Below are 21,574 nucleotides of genomic sequence, written 5' to 3'. Positions count from 1 at the left end.
ATGAAGAAACATGTCCCAAATGAATGAACAGAACAAAACTCCAGGAAAAGAACTAAACAAAATGAAGACAAGCAATCTACTAGATGCAGAGTTGAAAACACTGGTTATAAGGCTGAATGAATTTAATGAGAACATCAACAACATAAAAAAGGTCAAGTCAGAAATGAAGGATAACAAACTAAAATGAAGAATAATTTACAGGAAATCAGCAGTAGAGTAGGAAAAACTGAGAATGAAATCAGTGATTTGGAATATCTGGCCTGAAATGTTTCTGTTGAGAAATCAGCTGATAGTCTAATGGGATCTTTCTTTTGCAGGTAACTAACTGCATTTCTTTTGCTACTTTTAAGATATTTTATTTGTCTTCACCTTTACCTTATGATGTGTCTTGGTGTGGGTCTCTTTGGGTTTATTTTTTGGGGGATTCTTTTGCTTCTTGAACTTGTGTGTCTTTTTCCTTCACCAGGTTAGGTACGTTTTCAGTTATTATTTGTTCATATGGGTTCTCAGCCTCTTGCTTTTGCTTTTTTTCTTCGGGTATCCCTATTATTCAGATGTTGCCACACTTGATGCTGTCCCAGATGTTTCTAAAACTATCTTCATTAAATTAAACTCTTTTTGCTGCTTTAATTGGGTGTTTTCTGCTACATTGTCTTCCAAGTTGCTGATTTGACCCTCTGCTTCATTAGCCTGCTGTTAACTTCTTCCTGTGTATTCTTCATTTCAGATTAATTATTTTTTATGCTTCCTATATCCCTTTTTATGATTTCTATAGATTTTTAAAGTTCTCACTGAGGTTATCAGTTCTTCCCTTAAGTTCCTTGAGCATCCTTATAACCATTACTTGAACTCTGTATCTGGTTGATTGCTTTTCTCCATTTCTTTTAGTTCTTTTTCTGGGGATTTCTGCTTTTTCACTTGGGGCATGTTTCTTTGACTCCCAATTTTGGCTGTCTTGCTGTATTTGTTTCTGGGTATTAGGTAGATCTGCTATCTCTCACAGTCTTGGTAAGGTGTCCTTGTATTGCAGGTGATCTGCAGGGCTCAGTATCACAGTCTCCCTTATCACCAGAGCAAGGTGCTCCAGTAATGTTTCTTGTGAGGGTTATGTGAGCCCTTCTCTTATAGTTGAGCCTTAATTGCTGTTGACCCATTTGTGGCTGACAGTGAGAATCAACCACATTTGCAGTGTATGAGCTGCTTTATGGGTGCTGATCCCATAGAGCAGAATTCTCTCCAGCAGGGTCTGGCCCCTTTGGATATGTTGCTTGTGGAGCTCATTTGGTCACGCTCTGATGTTTTCTGAAGCTTGTCACAGGATGTGCAGGTTGTGGGGCCTCTTGAGAGGGACACCAGCACAGGTCTATACCAGACACTGCCTGTGGCTGGTGCTAAGCTATCGGTTTGGAGTTACAAATATACACATTGTTGGCAGCATCTGCTCAGCCTGGGTGTGTGGGGGAAGGGTCAAGCTATGCACCCAGGCCGTCTTCCTCCAGCACTGAGCACAGCAGCAAGGCAACTAATAGCCAACACACCCTGAGATCTGCCTCTCCCTGCCATCTGCCTGTTAGCTTCAGTCACTGAAATAACCTCTGGGGGTATGCAAGTTGTGTGAGGTAGGTTCTCAGGTCGTTACCATTTAAGGGTGAGTGTTATTCACCAGAGTGATACAGACTCAAACTTGTGCTGGTTCTGAGGCCACTCAGCAAAAGTCCCAGGGTTCACCTAGGCCATTCACACCCACTGGGTGCCTGCAGACATTTGTGGTAAACCGGAGTCTGTGGGAGTCATCAGGGTGAGTCCAGCAGAGTTCAGCAGGCCCAGAGAGACCAGGATTTGGCCAAGTGAAGGGAGCGCTCTGCATAGGAATAGTGGCACCAGTTAGACATGCAAAGGAAAAATGTTTTTCTCTCTTGAGCCACACAACCCAATATCTTCTCAATTCTTCCTCTACCTCCTCAAGAGGCTTCCTAGAAATTCTGATAGGTCGGGCCAGGCTGGTCACAGAAGCTGACAATTGTGCAGTGTATGAGCTCTGCAGGCCAGGGCCATTGGGAATCAGAGGGAGGGGCTAGTGGATGTCCCCGTGAGGGAAAGGCACAGGTCAGGTTGGGGAGAAGGCTCCTACCCCAGATCCACACAACTCGGTTCTGACACCCACTGAGTTCTCCTAGAGCCCTCCAAGAAAGTCTCTATCATGGTCCTAGACAGCTGACTCCTCCACAGGGCATGAGCTTGGTAGGGTGGGGAACAGGGAGTAAAAGAGGTGGGACTATTGCATTCTCCCAGGCTAATGCTGTATGGAGGGGAGTACTTGACCCAAGAAAGACAGCATTTGTGGATGGTGTGGAAGAGTGACTCAGCACAGGGACCCTGGCAGCTTTTTATTTTTGGTTATGAGACTTATGTTCAGCTAGTTTTCAGTTGGCTATTCAGGTTAATTGCCCCATATTTTAATGGTAAATCCAGTTTGTTCCTGAGAGCAGTTGAGTGTGGCTTCCTTACACTCTGCTGTCATCAGACTCTTCATTCATTCTCTTAAAAGACTGGAGGAGGGTGCACGATAAACAGGTAGTGAAGTGATTAAATATGGGTTTGATCACCTAGGTCTATGCCACTTTCTAGCCACATGTAACATCAGGTAAATTTTTAAATCTCTTCAAGCCTAACCTTCCTTTTCTTTGAAATGGGGTATTATGTGTACCAACCTCAGGGTTATGAGATTTAGTGAGATAAAGCATACACATTACCAAGCAGAGTCCTCATTTTGTGAGCAGATATAAGATATCTAATGTGTTTTAACTGTGTATTTGCTGACCTGTGTGCAGTGAGCACTCTTCATTGGTTCCTTCTTCACTGTCAGGCCTGCATTGGCCCCACACTTGGTTCAGCACTTGTTGGGTGTCTTCTCATAACAAAGTAATGATGATTGAACAACTATTAGGAAAGGAAGTGACTTCAGCCATCCTATATAATAAAGAGGTAATATGCAAATTGACCATCACTCCAACACACAAGATGGCCGCCCTCATGTGGTCAAAGATGGCCTGCAGGGGAGGACAGTTGCGGGGGACAAGGCCCACAGGGGAGGGTAGTTGGGGGGGACCAAGCCTGTAGGGGAGGGAAGTTGGGGGGGGGGACCAAGCCAGCAGGGGAGGGCAGGTGGGGGTGACCAGGCTGGCAAGGGAGAGAAGTTAGGGAGTGATCAGGCTGGCAGGCAGAAGTGGTTAGGGGCAATCAGGCAGGCAGGCAGGCAGGCGAGCGGTTGGGAGCCAGCATTCCTGGATTGTGAGAGGGATATCTGACATCCCTTGAGGGGTCCCAGATTGGAGAGGATGCTGGCTGGGCTGAGGGACACCCCCCCCCCCCCCGTGCACAAATTTTGTGCACTGGGCCTCTAGTCTATAATAATAAAAGCATAACATGCAAATCGACCAGACAGCTGAACAGCGGAACGACCATCTGGATGACCTTCTGGACGACCTTCTGGACGAAGCCAGGGCTGCCAGGGCTGAGGCAGCCGAGGCTGTGAGGACTGAGCCCCTTGCACGAATTTCATGCATCAGGTCTCTAGTTTAATTTGAGTAGTTCTTAGAGGTTATTGAGCTCAGTGCTCTATGAGATGGAAGCATTTCTGTGTAATACAGTTAAAGCAAACACACACAAATTCTATCTGGAAGTCTTAATCCCCGTCCCCAACTTATTCCAACTTTATGTCACAACTAATATTTACTGAGTGCCTACTGGGTACTGTATTATATGCCCTATATATGTGATCTCAATTAATGCTCATAATCCTACCTAATAATAGACAAATATGCAAATTGACCATGCCTTCGCTATGCCCACGATTGGCCAGGAGGCGCAGGTGGGGCGGGACTCGGGGTGGCCGGGGTGGCCGATTGGGCCGGTGGGACGCTGAGCTCAGCGTCTGCGTCATGGCTGTGCTGCGGCACAGAAGGGGCCTCTGGGGCAGCGAGCTCACGTCCCACCGCGGACCATCAAAAGCAGGGGAGCTGGGGGCCTGTCTGCTCAGGCACCAGGCCTTTCAGAAGCCTCCAGGGGAGGCGGAGGCTTCTGAAAGGCCTGATGCACCAGCAGACAGGCACCCAGCTCCCCCTCGATCGAAAGCAAAAGTTTGGGAGCTGGGTGCCTGTCCACTCAGGCACCAGGCCTTTCAGAAGCCTCTGCCGCGCCAGAGGCTTCTGAAAGGCCTGGTGCACCAGCGGACAGGCACCCAGCTCCCCCGTGATCAAAAGCGAAAGCATGTAGGGGACCCTACAGGTGCATGATTCAATCATGCACTGGGCCTCTAGTAATCTTATAAAGCTTTGGTATTTCCCTCTATCCCCTTTTACTGTAACGATGTATAGACTGAAGTTCAGAGAAGTTAAGCAATTTGCCTTTGGACAAATAATAACAATATGATATAAAGTCTATTTGACTTCAAATTCTAAGGTCTGAATCACTTCTCACACAGAATAAAACTGAAATTTTCTCTTCTGGATCATGTATTTGTTCATTTCCCTCAATATGGCTATTTCTGGTAAATCAGATAGATGAGATTGGTCTAAGTTAACTTTAAGGAGATTTCTTACATAATGCCTTAAATATTTCAATAACTCTATTTCTCCCCCTCCCTTTCCCTACTCCCTCTCCCTCCCCTTCCCCTCCTTCTTGTAAACAGATAGCCATAACTTTAGCTCATAATATAGCATCATGTTTAAAAAGAATAGAAGCATACTTTTACTTTTTCACTATAAATTTACATTCTTCATACCTTTCTTCCTTGACTCTAAGGACAATGATGCGAAAGCATTTAGGCAGAAACTTAAAGAAAATTATTTTGATATTTTAAATTTTCCAAATATTTGACCTCATGTAGCCTAAACATCTAGATGATTAACCAAAGCTGTGTCTACACACATGGTAACCAAATTGATACTGAACCATTTTAGTTAAACCGGCCAGCCCTGGCTCCAGAATGTCTGTAATTTCTGACCCTTGCCAATCCCATCACTGTGTGGCTGAAGCCAGGGAGCCCATCTACCTGACTTAGTTCATTTCGCCTTATTAAGAAGCGAGGCTCTTTCCTTTGGGTTATGTTTCAATGGCATGCTTATAGGCACTATCTGAATTTTAATATTTTCATCTGGGAGTTTGGATGAGGTGACTATGAGAAGCAGTCCTTCTTGTCCCATAGTTCTGCTGACCCCACCCCTTGGAATGCTGCTTCCTCCCCAGGGGTTATTCAGACATTCTATCCACCAAACTCTGTGGCCTGATATTTAAAACCTTTTCTTCACATTCCACTTCAGCCCCATTTTTCATGCTGTAAAAATGGTTTCATCCCCTTCTGCATAGCACTCTTTGTTGCCTTGCCTTTATCTGCCACAGTAACGTGTCAAGATAAGTCTTAACACAACCTTTTTTCTTCATAATGTTCTGTCCTTGACATTAAGGTGAACATATTATTTCTCTTAAAACAACGACTTTTGTCCTTGGGTCTGAGCAGCCTGTCATTTCTTTGTGGGCCACAGTTTTATTTTTGCTCGCGCCTCAGTGGAAATAATGGCGTCTCACTCAGTAATGTTTGCTAAGAAGATGGCAGGAGCCACTTCCCCTCCCCCAGCTAACTGCAGAAGGCCGTCAGATTCCTCTGGCACCACTGCGTGTGCACAGATCCTTCAGCAGCTGGAGTAACTGACTGGATTTCAACAATGCTCCCTTTCCAAGCTTTTACTAGCAAAGCATTTTCTGCATTTTAATTCACCTGGACAGGGGTCTGCTGGCTCTTTGCACCTAGTTCAACATCCCGCAGTAGCTGCTCAATTGCTCCTGAATACTTACAGCCAGCAGAGGCTGTTCCTAAATAGTCCTCTGGGTCAGCAGCCTGGGCTCATCAGCGCCCCTGGCCTGGCTGTTCTTCCTTTCCATGACTTTACGGCATGGAGCCACAGTGCAACAGAAAGCGCATTGCCTGGGTTTGGAAAAGGAGACCTTTCATGTTCTGCCATGAATGTGTGACACTGAGCATGTGATCACTCCTCCTTGGGCCTTTGCTTCCCTCTTCTAAACACATGTGCTAAATCAGCTTATCTCTAAGGGGCCCATCCTGCTGGGGAGGCAGGCTGTAAAATGTTGGGGTCTTTCAAAAGCCCTGGGATGCACTGCTTAGAGGAAAGTGAGCGGAATTAGTTTGCTGTAGTTCATCCTACCTAATAAAATAGTAATATGCAAATTAACTGCACCTTTGCTATGCCCAAGCCACACCCACCAACCAAAGCCACACCCACCAGCCAATCAGGGCGAGTATGCAAATCACCCAACAAAGATGACGGTTAATTTGCATATGCTGAGGGAGGGAGGAGTGAAGACTGAAGACAGTTTAGAAGGAAGAGGGAGGAAAAGCGGAAAACAAGGTGGCTGCCAGAGGGAAAGCCTGGGCGGAGTGGGGCAGAGCGGGGCGGAGCGGGGGGGAAGCAGGGCGGAGCGGGGCGGGCCTCAGTGGCGCGTGGGTGCAGGTGTGGTGGCCGCAACGGTGGTGGCAGCACACGCGGCAGCAGCGGCCGCTTGCAGTATTCTTCCTGCAAATGGGCTACTAGTTATGATAATAATTACAATCCCCTTGATTTCTGACCAAGCAGAGTGAACTGATGATTTTCTTCAAAACTCTTGTTAACACCACCTTACGATACCCTGAGTAATTTAACCAGTTTTATTTGCTACCATCTCCAACCATTGATATGGATTGGCCTATACTGACTAATGAAAAGGAGCTCCTTTTAAAAAAGTAATTCATTAATTTACTCAATCACACATTTGTTTGCCAGAGCACTATGCTGGGCATTTTCTATATCCTCTAAGAATTTATACTCATGATTCTTAATTATGTTGGTTAAAGTTTGTTTAGAAACAGGGCAAAGAATAATAGTCCTTTTGTTCGTTTAGAAAGCAGAAACTAAAAAATAAACTTATTTAAAAAGTTGTTTAATTTGGAGTGATTCCTTCAGGCTAGCTATAGGTCCCTCTGTAACTGGCATAATCAACTCATATTAGAGCTCCATTGGAAACACTGGCCTCACCAGAATCTTAATTCATGCACTTTGAGAATGCTCGTTTTTATTATTGATATGATGAGAAATTGATTAAATAGGTGTGTGATCCTGACACTGAGGAATGTAAGATGTGTACCTTGCAGGTAGATTTTTCTTAGAACTCTTCATAAGTAGGAAGGGGAATTCAGTAGAGAGTACGTTAAAATGCGCATTAATGGTAAGTATCATTATTGATGTTGCCAGTGGAAAAAGGGTCATTCATGGGCTTCGAGAAAAACATTTTCAGGGACTCACGCTTGGAGCTGAGGTGCTGTGGTAAGATTTATTCCGGCTGAAATGGAAGACTGGCCTCAGGTCCCTGGATCTCATGTCTGGCTTCTCCACTGGGTGAAGTCCAGCCTTGTCTTCATCAGGCCCAGAAACAGGGCCAGTTCTGTGCCATGCCGAGGCTTACGCCAGTTTAGCCTCTGCCATCTCCTGCTGGTTTAGTTTGCTCCTGCTATGCTTGGGCTGATGCTTTGCCCAGGTTCATGCTTGGAGCCCAGGAGACCAGCAGTGGGAGAGCTGTTGGGTCTGCATGGCTGCCAGGAGAGAGAAAGCACAAACGCCTGGGCGAGCATGTGATGGGCCAGAGAGCAAGCTTGTCTCTGCTAAGCTCGGATCATATTACCTCAGGCTTGGAAAGGACCAGGTGCCCTTTGAAACTAACTAACTTCCCAATCTTGGCGGTTGGTCTGGGGTCCTCCCCCTAACCTACCCATGTCTTAGATCTTCCGGGGTTCTGTGTCCCTTATCCAATCCAATTCTTTTCCCAGGCTGGGCCCCGCCCCTGTGGCCACCATCTTCATTCCTACTGGCATGCCTCCCAGTAGAAGCACCTCCTCCTGCACAGTCTTGGCTTCTCCTGGGTATGTGCCCAGCAGAGGAATTTCCCCTTCACTGCTCTGTCTCGCCTTGGTAATCCTGGCTGATGACTGGTAACAATCCTTCCTCCCCCTTCAGGGACTGATTATTCGGGGATTGCCCAAGGATGAAGGCCCAGGGCAGAGGATGCTGCAGCCTCCCAGGGAGCCTATGGCCCTTCCTGCTGCCCAGGGAAGCATGCTTATTGTTTGACTCAGCTCCCTAGTTTGTTGGGCTCCTTGCTGCCTTCCTTTATTAATACCTAGCTACCTAAGCTAACATTACCATGTAGGTTCCAAGACTTGGTAGTGGGGGATAAAAGTGTCATATTTGCCTGTACAGTGTTACATAATCAACTACTCAATTATTGGGACAGAGTCTGACCATAATTCTGCCTGTATTACCTGATTCAGAAGATATACTTCCCTACTTGGATGAAGAAGAGCAACTTCATGTGGTGACATATATGGTCTTATAGGATTTGAGAGCCAGCAGTGACTTTTATGGGTCAATAGCACATTCAGGGATATAACTTTGACTTTGAAGAAAATGATCGAAACAAGAGACAGAAATGAACTAATCTGAAAGATATCAGGTGAAAATGTTCATTGCCTGAATAGTAAGAAAACAACCATAAGATAATTAATGATTTTGAAAAAGTAAGGCAAAATTAGGCCTCCACACGACTCTCTCTTTACCCTCCCCTCTGCTCCATGCTTATCTTGCCGTACTCTTATGCATGGATATTTCCACTCCCGCCAGGCACGACTCACAACACATTTGGCTTACTTCTGCTTCTGAGCCTGCATCCCCATCATTTTTCAACATCTGGAATGTTCTCTTTGTTTTTGGTTATGTTTCCACAGCTCACCTTTTCCTATAAAAACTCTGTAGGATATCCCTCCAAACCATTGCTTTTTTATTTTTTACTAGAGGCCCAGTGCATGAAGTTCATGCACAGGTAGGATCCCTAGGCCTGGCCTGCAATCAGGGCCAATCTGTGGGGTGACCGGCGGGGTGATCAGGGGCCCTGCTGGCACCCGCCTTGGCTGGCCTGGGGCCCGTGGGCTGGGGGCAGCTCCTGTATTGAGCATCTGCCCCCTGGTGGTCAGTGTGTATCATAGTGACCAATCGTTCCACCAGTTGTTCTGCTGTTCAGTCAATTTGCATATTAGGCTTTTATTATATAGGATTTTAAAGCATCCTTCACAGATACTTGTCTCTTCTTGCTTGCTAGACTGTTAGGATTTTGGAGAGACAAAATCATTAATTTTCTTTGTCTTTCCTTACCACATTTAGTCTTGCCTGTCCTGTTTCTTTACCCTCCCCTCTGCTCTGTGCTTATGGTGGTATTTCTGACAGGAAATGGACTTTTGATTAGAGCAGGTTGGTTTTAGTAAGATAGTGTCCCTGGTTCCTCAACACCTTGCAGTGCCTGCTGTGCAACTGGAAAGATTTTTGGGGATGGCATTTGATTCCCACATGTACTAGGAATACAAAGGAGTCTAAGTGTCATCCAAGTTTGAGGCTCTTACAGAAAAGCTTTCTACTTCAGTAACTTCAGAAATGGGGTGGATTGTTCTTTGTCTCATAAAGAATTCATTTCTAAGCTCTGGCTGGTGGCCAGCTCCAGGAAGTGTTGTTCACAAGCCATCAAGGACTGTGCATACTCCACATTCTTTGGGTAATGCAATCCTCAGCCCAAATCGATTCCAGAAGTCTGATCTTCCAAAAGGGGCCAATACTGCGAGTTTGCTAAACTGTTCCCCAGGCTCCCTCTGCCTACCACCCAATCAGCCTCAAAGTCTTAAGAAAGCTAATCAAGGAGCTAAGCAAGGAGTTTGCTGAGACCAAAGTTGCAGAGATCTGAGCAAGTTGATGAGCTTGGCAGCTTGTGTTTCAAGAATTTGTTTCATGGTTTGGATAAACTCTGGTAATGTACCCTTCAAAAATCCTTAGTTAGATTTAGTAACATGTCAATGCACGTTGTTAAAGCAATGAGTTTTCTTTCCCCCCTTTCTTTTTATTTATTTTTAATTTAAAAAAAATCTTTATTGTTGAGAATATTATAGATGTCCCCCTTTTTTCCCTTCATTGTCCCCCTCCACCAGGTTCCCATCCCACCCCAGGCCTTCACCACCCTATTATCTATGTCCATAGGTAATGCATATACGCATATAAGATCTTTGGTTAATCTCTTCCCACTCCCCTTCCCTCTCCCCCCTCCCCCTGCTTCCCTCTGAGGTTTATCAGTCTGTTCTATGTTTTCATGCCTCTGGTTCCATTTTATTTACCAGTCTATTTTTTTAAAATTAGATTCTTGTTTGTTTATTTTGATTTTTAGATACAATTGTTGATAGATATTATTTATTGCCATTTTATTGTTCATATTCCTCCTCCTCCTCCTCCTTCTTCTTTTTCTTAAAGAATACTCCTCAACATTTCATATAAGACTGGTTTGGTGGTGATGAACTCCTTTAGCTTTTTTTGGGGGTCTGTGAAGCTCTTTATTTGACCTTAAATTCTAAATGTCAGCTTTGCTGGGTAGTAATCTTGGTTGTAGGTTCTTGCTTTTCATCATTTTGAATATTTCTTGCCACTCCCTTCTGGCTGCAAAGTTTCTGTTGAGAAATCAGCTGACAGTCATATGGGTGCTCCCTTGTGGGTAACTAACTGATTTTCTCTTGCTGCTTTTAATATTCTCTCTTTGTCTTTAACTCTTGGCATTTTAATTATGATGTGTCTTGGTGTGGTCCTCTTTGGATTCCTTTTGTTTGGGACTCTCTACACTTCCTGGACTTGTAAGTCTATTTCTCCCACCAGGTGGGGGAAGTTTTCTGTCATTATTTCTTCAAATAGGTTTTCAATATCTTGCTCTCTCTCTTCTCTTTCTGGCACCCCCATAATGCAAATGTTGGTATGCTTGAAGTTGTCCTACAAGCTCTTTACACTATCTTTGTATTTTTGAATATTTTTTCTGTGTTTTTTGCTCCTCATATTCCAAATTGTTGATTTGATTCTTGGCATCCTCTACTCTACTGCTGGTTCCCTGTAAATTAATCTTCATTTTAGTTAGTGTATCCTTCATTTCTGACTGGATCTTTTTCATGTCTTTGAAGTTCTCACTAAGATCCTTGAAATTCTCACTAAGTTCCTTGAAGCTCTCATTAAGATCCTTGAGCAGCCTTATAACTATTGTTTTGAACTCTGTATCCAGTAGTTTGCTTGCTTCCATTTCATTTAGGTCTTTTTCTGAATATTTCTTTTTTTCTTTCATTTGTGATCTATTTCTTCGTCTGCATTTTTGCTGCTTCCCTGTGTTTGTTTCTATGTATTAAGTAGAGACACTATGTCTCCTGGAATTTGTAGAGTGGATTGTGTAGTAGGTACCCTATAGGGACCAGTGACTCAGCCTCCCCAGTCACCTGGGCTGGGCACTCTAGATGCACTCATGTGTAGGCTGTGTGCACAGTCTTGTAGTTGAGCCTTGATTGCTGTTGGCATCACTGGGAGGAATTGACCTCCAGGCCAATTGGCTGTGAGGACCAGCTGCTACTATAGTGGAAGAGCCACTGTGCAGGAGACACCCCTATGGAGCAGGACTGGCTTTAGTGGGGCTTTGATGCTCACTGAGTCTGCCCCTGAAGGGTGTTGCTTGTAGATATATAGAGTTGTAATCTGCTATGGTCTGAAGCTGTCCACTGGGTACGCTGGCTCTGGGGCCCCCTGGGAGGTGAAAAGTCAACCACTGCCTGAGGCCACCTGGAAGGAGCTAAGAGAGATCTGTAGGTGGCTGCTATTTTTATTGGGCTTAGAAGTGCCCAGGCGAGGCCAAGCTATGAATCAAGGGAGGCTGGCACCAGTTCTAGGTCTTAGGCCTCTTATTGATAGGATTTGGGCACACTGATGCCAGCTGCTTCTTATTTGAGAGGTTTTAGTAAAGTCTGAAGCCTGAGCCAGGACAAGCCATTTATATGCAAAAGCCACTGCAAGCAGTTTGAATGGGCGTGGCTTCAGAGAATCACCAGGATGGCTGGAACAGAGTGAGCCAAACTGATGGAAACTCAGATATGGCTGCCAGTCAGCTCTGTAAAGGGGAGGTCCCAGCACAGGAACAATGAACCCTGTGAGCAGCCCTGCCAGGAGGAAGCTGCCCCTGAGTTCTCCAATGCTAGACAATCCAGTTCCTCCCTGTATGTCCCTGAGTCACCCCTAAGCCATTGTTCTAACACTGGAGCCCAGAGGTATTGAGTCTGAGTAAATCCGTGGGCTGACCCTTATAAGGTCTCTAGTAGCTTCCATGTCACTCAGCCACAATTTCTGCTGGTTTTTGCAGCCTGAAGTTATGGGACTTCTCTTCCCAGCTCTGGGATCCTGGACTAGGAGTCTGTATGGGGCTGGGACCCCTTGCTTCTCATGGGAGACCTCCACAGTGGAAATATCCCTTCTCATTAAAAACCTGTCACATGTGGGTGTTGGATCAGCCCATTCCACACCTCCACCCCTCCTACCAGTCTCGAAGTACTTTCTTCTTTACTTCTCTGGCTATAGGACTTCCATTTAGCCAGATTTCAGGTGGTTATGAATGACTTATGTTTGAATCCCAGCTCTGCCACTGGTTATGTAAGCATAGGCAACTCTCTACCTTTCTGAGCCAGATTTGTCTCATCTCTGTAATGAGAGTAATCTCTGAAGAGGGATCCATGCTTCACAGGTGAGGGGGGAGTCTGGGAACTGGTAATGTTTAATTTCTTGATCTGGAAAATAGTTATGGGTGTCTTCATGCTGTGAAAAGTCATCAATTACACATTTATGTGTATATTTTCCTGTCAGAGTTTTATATTTGAATAAAAATTTTATTAAAGAAAATAAAATGAGGAAAGTTGGATCTAACCTCATTTATTATTTTTCCAGTTTGGGTCCTCAGTGGTCATAATTGTTGATCCTTGATAAGAATAAAAGTATAGTGTCATATCAAAATACAAATGTTATGAGAAACTAGCCCATAACTCTCTGCCACAGCTATCTATGTTATAAAAGGCCTGTGGCCATAACGCCATAACACCATAATGACCAAACCATCAGTCACCCGGAGGTGCATTGATAGGTCTCGTGGTGCGGCGGGTCTGGGGGTCCCGCTCCCTCAGAGGTGCAGCAGGTCTGGGGTCCCTTGGCATGGCAGGTCTGGGGTCTCGCACGATTTTGTGCGCTGGGCCTCTAGTTAAAAGAATAAGAAAGAATAGAGGGGTTGCTGGTTAAACATAGCAGAATGAACACAGGTTTTGCACCCCGTTTTCTCAAACCTCACTAAAAGTATAATAAAAGATATAAAATGCACAAAACTACTATGACGAAGGAAATGGGAAAGTAGATCACAGAAAATAGAAGTCAATAATATTTTTAAATTATGTTATTATTAATTCCTAATTTGAAATAGTTCAAGATTTATGAGAAGTTGCAAAAAATAGTAGATAAATTTCTTGTGTACCCTTTACCCAGCTTTGCCCAAAGAGTACATCTTACGTAAACACAGTGCATTGTGAAGCCAGGAAATGGACATTGGTACGATACTATTGACCCAAGTGCCCATCTTTCACTCGTCTTTGCATTCCGTATCTCCTCAAAGAAATTCCCTCATGTTACCCCTTTATAGTCATACCTTTACCCCAACTCTGATCTGTTCTCTTGTCCTTGAATTTTGTCAATTTGGGAATGTTATATAAATTAAATTTTACAGTATATAAAGCCTTGATATTGGCTTTCCCCCCCAATACCTGTGAGTTCCTCCAAAGCGATACATGTATCCACAGTTTGTCCCTTTTTGCTGAGTAGTATTCCAGGTACAAATATACCTCTTTCTTTATCCATTCACCTGCTCAAGTAAAAAAAACAATGCAGTTTGGAGCTATTATGAACAAAACTCCTATAAACACTTGTATTTATTTATTTATTTATTTATTTATTTTTTATTTTTTATAAATCTTTATTGTTCAGATTATTACAATTGTTCCTCTTCCCTCCCCCCATAGCTCCCCTCCATCCACTTCCCACCCCACCCTCTGCCCTTACCCCGCTCCCCACTGTCCTCATCCATAGGTGTACAATTTTTGTCCAGTCTCTTCCCGCACCCCCCATATCCCTTTCCCCCCACGAATAGTCAGTCCACTCCCTTTCTATGCCCCTGATTCTATTATATTCACCAGTTTATTCTGTTCATCAGATTTTTTATTCACTTGATTTTTAGATTCACTTGTTGATAGATATGTATTTGTTGTTCATAATTTTTATCTTTACCTTTTCTTCCTCTTCCTCTTCTTAAAGAATACCTTTCAGCATTTCATATAATTCTGGTTTGGTGGTGATGAACTCCTTTAGCTTTTTCTTATCTGTGAAGCTCTTTATCTGACCTTCAATTCTAAATGATAGCTTTGCTGGGTAGAGTAATCTTGGTTGTAGGTTCTTGCTATTCATCACTTTGACTATTTCTTACCACTCCCGTCTGTCCTGCATAGTTTCTGTTGAGAAATCAGCTGACAATAATATGTATGCTCCCTTGTAGGTAACTAGGGACCTGAGGCTACATGGCACCTGGCTGGGGTGAGGGACCTCAGGCTGCGCCCCCTGCACAGACTTCAGGCTGTGCCCCACACTTGGGAGAGCTTGATGGGGGACCTCAGGCCATGCCTCCTGCCCTGGCGTCGGGCCTGGAGACAGGCTGTGAGACCTCAGGCCATGCCCCCCACCCCAGGGCCCGGCCAGGAGACCTCAGGCCACACTTACCATCCCAGCACCAGGCTGGGGTTTTCTGGCTGTGCCCCCTGCATGGCAGGGCTTGATAGGGACCTCAGGTCGCACCCCTCACCTGGCGAGGCTTGACAAGGTACCGCAGGCTGCACCCCCCTCATCCCCCCCCAGCAGGGCTTGACAGGGACCTCAGGCCACACTCCCTGCCCCAGCACTGGGCCAGGAGACGTCAGGCCTCAACTCCCATCCTGCGGGGCTTGGTGGGGACCTCAGTCTGTGACCCCCACCCCAGTGCCGGGCTGGGAGGCGTCAGGCCATGCCCCCCACTTCAGTGCCAGTCCAGGAGACCTCAGGCTACGCCCTCTGCCCAGCAGGGCTTTATGGGGACCTCAGGCTGCACCCCTCACCCAGTGGGGCTTGATGGGGGACCTCAGGCCATGGCCCCCACCCAGCGGGGCTTGACAAGGGACCTTCGGCCGTGCTCCCTGCCCCAGCACTGGGCCGGGGACCTGAGGCTGCACCCCCTGCCTGACACTGGGCTGGGGGACCTGAGGCTGGGCCCCCTGCCCGGAGGGCCTTGACAGGGGTAGGGCCAGCATCTAACCCAATGGGGGTGGGGCTGGCCGGGTCTGGGTCTCCTGTGTGTTCAAAGCATGTGGTGGATGAGGAGTTGACTCTAGGTCCTGTGATGTGCCCCAGACTCTGACAGGAGGGAGATTTTCATATATATTTTACCAATTTTCTTTCATCTCTGACACTTCTATTATAGAGAAAGAGCAAATAGCAATATTAAAATATTTTTTCTAATTAATTTCCTTTAATGTGCACAAATTTTGTGCACCAGGCCACTAGTGTTAAACAAGAGGGGTGAAAGCAGACATCCCTGTCTTGTTTCTGTTCTTAGGGGAAATGGTTTTAGTTTTTGCCCACTGAGTATGATGTTGGCTGTAGGTTTGTCATATATGGACTTTATCATGTTGACATATGCTCCTTCTATTCCCACTTTCCTGAGAGTTTTTTTTTTTATCAGAAATGGGTATTGAATTTTGTTGAATGCTTTTTCTGGGTCTATTGATATGATCATGTGATTTTTGTCTTTCAATTTGTTTATGTGATTTGCAAATATTGTACCAGCCTTGCATCCCTCGAATAAATCCCACTTGATCATGGTCTATGATCTTTTTAATATATTGCTGGATGTGATTTGCTAATATTTTGTTGAGGATTTTAGCATCTGTATTCATCACAATACTGGCCTGTAATTCTCTTTCTTTGTAGTGTCTTTATCTGGTTTTGGAATTAGGATAATGTTGGCCTCATAGAAAGAGTTCGGAAGTGTTCCTTCCTCTTGGATTTTCTGAAATAGTTTGAGGAGGATAGGTGTTAGTTTTTGTTTGACTGTTTGGTAAAACTGCCCTGTGAAGCTGTCTGGACCTGGGATTTTGTTTGCTGGGACTTTTTTTGATTGCTGCTTCTATTTTATCAGTTATTATTGGCCTATTCAGGTTTTCTGATTCCTCCTGATTCAGTTTTGGGAGATTGTATTTTTCTAGGAATTTGTCCATTTCATTCATATTGTTCAGCTTGTTGGCATATAGTTGTTCATAGTATTTCCTTACAATCCTTTGTATTTCTGTGGTGTCACTGGTTACTTCTCCACTTTTGTTTCTGACTTTATTTATTTGTGTCCTCTCTCTGTTTCTTGATGAGTCTGGCTAAAGGTTCATCAACTTTGTTTATCCTTTGAAAGAACCAGTTCTTGGATTCATTGATTTTTTGTAGTTGTTTTGTTTTGTTTTTGTCTCCATTTTATTTACTTTTACTCTAATCTTTATTATCACCTTCCTTCTACTTCCTCTGGGCTTTTCTTATTGGTCTCTTTCTAGTTCTTTAAGTTTTAGTGTTAAATATTTTATTGGTGACTTTTCTTGTTTTTTTGAAGTATGCCTGTAGTGCTATGAACTTCCTTCTCAGGACTGCTTTTGCTGTTTCTCAGAGATTTTGGGTTGTGTGTTCATTTTCATTTGTTCCCAGGAAGTTTTTTATTTCTTTCTTGATCTCATTGGTAACCCATTCATTGCTTAATAACATGTTATTTAGCCTCTATGTGTTTGGATGTTTTGGAGTGTTTTTACTGTAGTTGATTTCTAATATCATTCCACTGTGATTTTAGAAGATGCTTGATATGATTTCAATCTTCTTGAACTTGTAGAGACTTGTTTTGTCTCCTAACATGTGGTCTATCTTTGTGAATGATCCACATGCACTTGAGAAGAATGTATATTCTGCTGTTTTGGGGTGAAATGTTCTATAAATGTCAACTAAATCCATCTGATCCGGTGTGTCCTTTAGAGTCACAGTTTCCTTGTTAAGTTTCTGTCTGGAAGATCTGTCCAGTGAAGTCAGAGGGGTGTTAAATTCCCTTACTATGACTGTATTGTTGTTCATCATTTCCTTAAAGTCCTCTAGAAAAATTTTTAAAATATATATTTAGAGCCCTAGCCGGTTTGGCTCAGTGGATGGAGTATCGGCCTGCAGACTAAAGGGTCCCAAGTTCGATTCTGGCCAAGGGCACAGGCCTGGATTGTGGGCTCGATCCCCAGTGGCTCGAGCAGGTGGCAGCCGATCAATGATTCTCTCTCATCATTGATGTTTCTATCTCTCTCTCTCCCTCTCCCTTCCTCTCTGAAATCAATAAAGAAAAATATTTAAAAAAATAAAAATATATTTAGATGCTCCTATATTGGGTGCATGTATGTTTACCAGGGTTATATCCTCCTGTTAGATCAATCCCTTTAGTATTATATTGTGACCTTTGTTGTCTCTTGTGATGGCCTTCATTTTGAAGTCTGTTTTGTCAGATATGAGTATTGCTACTACAGCATTTTTTTTTCTTTTTCATTTGCATGGAAAAATTTTTTCCATCCCTTCACTCTCATCCTGTGTGTGTCATTTGTTCTGAGGTGGGTCTCTTGGAGACAGCATATAGTTGGGTCATGTTTTTGTATCTATTCAGCTACCCTATGTCTTTTTATTGGAACATTTAATCCATTTACATTTACTGTTGTTATTGATAGGTACTTATTTATTGCCATTTTAATTCTGTATGCCTAGGTTTCTCTCTCTGCTTCTTCTTTTTATTACAGCAGTCCCTGTAGCATTTCTTATAATGCTGGCTTGGTGGTGAGGTACTCCTTTCACCCCCCCCCCCCCCCTTTTTTTTTTTTTTTGTCTGGGAAGCTCTTTATTTGACTGTCTATTTTGAATGATAGCCTTGCTGGATAGAGTAATCTTGGTCTCAGATCCTTGCTTTCCATTACCTTGAGTACTTCATGCCAGTCCCTTCTGGCCTGTAGAGTTTCTGATGAGAAATCAGGTGTCAGTCAGCCTTATGGGAGCTCCTTTGTATGTAACAGTTTTCTTTTCTTTTGCTGCCTTTAAGATTCTCTCTTTGCCTTTAATTTTTGGCATTTTAATTATGATGTGTCTGGGTGTGGCTCTGTTTGGATTCTTTTTGCTTGGGGCTCTCTCTGACTCCTGAATGTTTGTGACTTTTTTCTTTACCAGGTTAGGGAAGTTTTCTGCCATTATTTCTTCAAACACGTCCTCTAACCCTTTTCTCCCTTTCTGCCTCTTCTGGCACACCTGCTATTCTAATATTGTTACATTTCTCATTGTCCCACATCTCCCTTAAGCTGTCCTCCTGTTTTTTATTTTTTTTTTTGTTCTCTGATTGAGTGATTTTTTTAATCCTATCTACTAATTCTCTGATTTGATCCTCAGCTTCCTCTAATCTGCTGTGTATTTCTTCCAGTGTGTTCTTTATTTGTGCTATGTCATTCTTTATTTCTGTTTTCATAGTTACTATATTTTTTCTAATGCTGTTGAGCATTTTTACCATCATTACTCTTACTCTGTATCAGATAAATTTCTTATCTACATTGCATTTATCTCTTCTTCTGGAGAATTCTCTTGTATTGTCATATGAGGATTTTTTTTTGTCTCCTCATTTGGGCTGCCCATTTGGGTTTGTGACTATGTATTAGGTAGATCTTCTATGCCTCTCAATCTCTAGTGCAGGACAGTGTCAAATATTGTTTCTGACTAATTATATCAGGCAAAGACTCAATGACTCCAGAGATCACCTCTGCCTACAGACTCGTAGGATTATGCCTAGAATTGCCCTCAGGCAGTTGTCCTCAGTATAGTGAGGCACTTGCTTCTGCGTGGAGGCTAATTATTATTTTTAGTCTCTTAAGTGGCCTTAGGAACTCTGCACTGTTGGGCAAGGTATTTTGCAGTAGGGTGGGTCAACTGTCTTTCCCTCAGGCAAGGTCGCCTTTATAGCAAATGTCTGTCTCGGAAAGATGACCTTCACAGCATGAGGGAATGACTCAGCACAGAAAACCAGGGTGTCTGCCTTCTGAGCTCTGACCCCAGAGCCTCTGATCCTGGCTTTTGCTCACACAGCTCCTGTCCACTCTGCCCTCCCTCTCCTGGAGCACAAGGTAGTGGCTCCACAAGGAATTTTGTGTGTTGGCCCTTTAGGAGGGTGTCTGAATTTCCAGCTGGTCTTTCCCTGGCAGATAGCCACCCTGCTGCTTTTCACAGCCAGATGTTATACAGATAACCTTCTCAGTTCTGGAGGTCTCTGCTGGGGTCCCAGCTTGGAGATAAGATTCCAGAGTTCTCAGTGGCAACCCCCCACAGATGAGATATCTCTCTGGAACTTCAGCTGCTGTCTGTGGGTGCATGGCCAGCCCTTTCATACCTCTGCCTCTCTTACCAGTTTCTATGTGGTCTCCATTTTCAGTTCTTCATTATCAGGGTTCTCTCCAGTAAGTCTTCCATTGGTTATTCAGGCAGTTTTTCTGCATTTTAGTTGTAATTCCTGTTTGTTCCTGGGAGCATGTCCATGCAGCATCTAATTACTCTACCACCATTTTTAATGTCTATTCTATGTCAAGGAAGGAGACTTTAATTGCCATTTTATTCTTTATATCTATATCCCTCAGTTTTCCTTCCCCCTCCTCTCTCCTTTTCTTCTTCTTCTTCTTCTTCTTCTTCTTCTTCTTCTTCTTCTTCTTCTTCTTCTTCTTCTTCTTCTTCTCCTTCATCCTCCTCTACCTCCTCCTCCTTTTCCTCCTCCTCCTCCTCTTTCTTCTTCATGTTAAAGAAGATGCTTTAACATTGCTTGTAATACTTACTGTTTTAGTGACATTGAATTCCATTAGCTTTTTATTGTTTTGCCTGAAATGTTTCTGTTGAGAAATCAGCTGACAGTCTAATGGGAGCTCCATTGTAGGTAACTAACTGGTTTTCTATAATTTAGTTGTAATTTTGAAGTGGTCTTGGAAGGGGGGAAGCAGAATGTTTACTTGCTCTGCCATATTTACTAAAATTCTCATGTATGCTCCTCTATTAAATGCTCCCTATTTGTAGTTTGAGAGAAAAGTGACAATTTACAATAATTTATTTCCCATTCATGAAGATGCTGTCTCTATTTTTTGTTTTATTTTGCATCATCTTCTGTAAAGTCTTCTTTTTCAACTAATAAATTGAACATTTCTTGTTTTGCTTTTGACTCCTTATAGTTTTTCTTTTACTGTTATGTGTAACCTACATTTAATTAGTCAGATTGCCTTGTAATTATTGGGCAAAACTTGCTGTCTAGATTGCTCTGCAGGATACAGAGGGATAGCCATGTAATACATTGCTGGAGGATCCCCTAAGAGACAGGAAGGCCAGGTAAATGGAAGTAACTCTGTTCTCTGCGTGCTCTCGTGAACGTTGCTTGTGAGACGTTGTGTTTTAAAGGCTTGCTGGCTTGGTAGGGTCCTTTGGCTGCTGACATACAGAGTTATCAGGTTCAGTTTGAGAGTCCAGAAGACCTTTCTTACATTTCATCTTTAGTTTTAACTCACTTCAATGCACTAGAAGTGCTGGATTTTAATCAGAAAACATGGAGTCAGGCTCTGACTCTCATTCCATGGCTCGGTGAGCCACCACTGACGGACCCTGTGTTTCATTATCTTTAAAACAGAGAGATAAAAACTATTTTAACCAACTTATGGAGTTGTTGTAAAGTATAAATAGGTTGATATTTTTGAAATTGCTTTGTAACAATCCTTTCCAATAGAAATAAATATGAGCCCCAAAAGTAATTTCTCTAAGTCATATTAAATAAAATTTGGAGGAATCCAGTGAAATTAATTTTAATGATTATTTTATTTACTCCAACATAACCAAAACATTATTATTTCAACATACAACCAATATGAAAAAAATTATCAAGGAGGATTTTTCTATACTAAGTTTATGAAATCCAGTGTATTTTATACTTATTGCACATCTCAATTTGGATGCTAAATTTTCATCAAATATACTTGATATGTGTTTAAATGACACAATATTTATAGTTGAGTAAGTAGACACATCCCCAAATTTTCCTAAACTTAAAAAAAAACCTTTTAGTAACTGAATCAAGTATCGGTTTTTAAATTAAAATTATTTAAAATTTAATTAGCTTAGAAATTAGTTTTCTTTCTTTTTTCTATTTTTTATTGATTTCAGAGAGGAAGGGAGAGGGAGAACTAGAAACATCAATGATGAGAGAGGATCATTGATTGGCTGCCTCCTGCACGCCCCCTACTGGGGATCGAGCCAGCAACCCAGGCATATGCCCTTGCCGGGAATCAAACCCGTGACCCTTCAGTCTGCAGGCCCATGCTCTATCCACTGAGCCAAGTTGGCTAGGGCTAGAAATTAGTTTTCTTAATCACATTAACCACATTTCAAGAGCTCAGTGGCCATATGTGCTGAGGCTGGCTTATTGGATAGTGCCACGGCCTAAACTGTTGTGTCTA

The sequence above is a fragment of the Eptesicus fuscus genome, chromosome 23 (assembly GCF_027574615.1).
Source record: "Eptesicus fuscus isolate TK198812 chromosome 23, DD_ASM_mEF_20220401, whole genome shotgun sequence".
Classification (NCBI taxonomy): domain Eukaryota; kingdom Metazoa; phylum Chordata; class Mammalia; order Chiroptera; family Vespertilionidae; genus Eptesicus; species Eptesicus fuscus.
The sequence above is the reverse complement of the archived record's forward strand: the minus strand, read 5'-3'. Positions refer to the sequence as shown.